Source organism: Pygoscelis adeliae, unplaced genomic scaffold (assembly GCF_000699105.1).
Source record: "Pygoscelis adeliae isolate BGI_AS28 unplaced genomic scaffold, ASM69910v1 Scaffold608, whole genome shotgun sequence".
Taxonomy (NCBI): Eukaryota; Metazoa; Chordata; class Aves; order Sphenisciformes; family Spheniscidae; genus Pygoscelis; species Pygoscelis adeliae.
Genome location: NW_008825407.1, coordinates 541,290 through 542,800, shown reverse-complemented (window position 1 = coordinate 542,800; position 1,511 = coordinate 541,290).

Here is a 1,511-nt window from a genome sequence, read left to right as displayed (position 1 = left end):
CACTTGAAATGATTTTTTTAAAGCAAATTATTTATCATTTGTAAGGTAAAATAAACTGATTTTTTTTTAAAGCATCCCTGGCCTAAAAGACTCTCTGTGCATGATAATCTGTGTGTGATCCAGTTGTTTGGGTTCTTGATTAAGAGTTGTTCCCTTATGGATAAGTCTCAAGCCTGCACCTAGGACATGGAAGACCCATGGATGGGGGGGGAACGTCCTGCTGTTCAGCATGACCACAGCACTTATTAATGTGGTCCTGCATCTCAAGCATACCGTCCACCCAGCCCCTCAGCAGGGAGACAGCTTTGACTCATCTCAAGCAACTGTGGAAGCTTCGAGCCTGAGTTCTGGTGAAGTAAAAGACCAGCAGTCAGAGCAGGTCCTGGGGTTAGGCAGGCTGGTGCCTGCTCTTCTCTCCGAGTGATGGTGGGGTCCCATGAGGGGATATTATGCAGATGTGGCTGGAGGCTTGTCTGGGTCCAGCAGCCTCAATAAAGTATTCTTTGTCTATTCCTCTGCAGCTATAGCTGAGGGCAGCAGAATTTTGGGCCAGCTCAGAGCTGCTCGAGGGAGAAATGTGGAGTGCTGATTCCCCCTAGTGTGGTGAACGCAGAGATGGGACAAGGACTTTTGCAACCTCAACCCTTCTCCGCTTGAGCCACCAAGGCAACTTACCCCCTTACTGTGATTTCTGGGGAAGCTGAAATTGCTTCTTTTTCACTTACATGGTCAGCGTTTACAGGGGTGTATTCTCTGCTGCCTCGGCTCCTGCTGCAGCAGGACACTGTGGGACTTCGTCCCTGCTTGCCGGAGTAAATCCGGCCGTTGGGTGAGGTGGGCTGAGCGGAGTGCGAGAGGATTGCAGGGCGGCTGCGTGCCTTTCTGCCGGGAGCCCTGCGTAGCCCACTTCCACTGTTACCTCCTGTACAGGGCTGCTGGGAGGGGACGTGAGCTCGCTCTGGGAGCATTGGGTCATATCCTGGCGAGCTTGAATGTCCTTATTTTGTAGCGGTGAGGCTCTGGGGTGCCTGGATCACAGAGGCGTCTCAGCCCTTCCCCAGTTCTTTAAGCAGCACCGAGCTGAGGTGTTCTCAGGCCACCTCAGGAAAGCAGCATGGTGCACAGCAGTACCAAACCATCGCATCGGCTCTGGGGGGTGACAGAGGAGCCCTTTATGAGCTGGACCTGTGTTCAGCAGTGCAGGTCGGAGAGTGTTTGAGCTCTCTGTGTGCAGCAGGGCCAGCGCTGTGTCATGGGAGCTCAGGGAGTACCAGATAGGTGGTCATGAACTCTAAATAACGATGGGCAGTATATGCTGAGCTCGACTCTACAGTCATTTCAGGATTTCTGCATGCTCCGGCGGAGCTGGGCTTTGAGGGGAGGTGAGCGACCGGCCACGTCCCTCAGGTGTGCTGCAACCCGCCACGCTCGCCAAGGCGTGGGAGGGAGGTGGTGCCTCGGCTTTCCCGAAGCTAATGCCACCTGCCCGCCCTGGGGCTACCGGCGCCTCG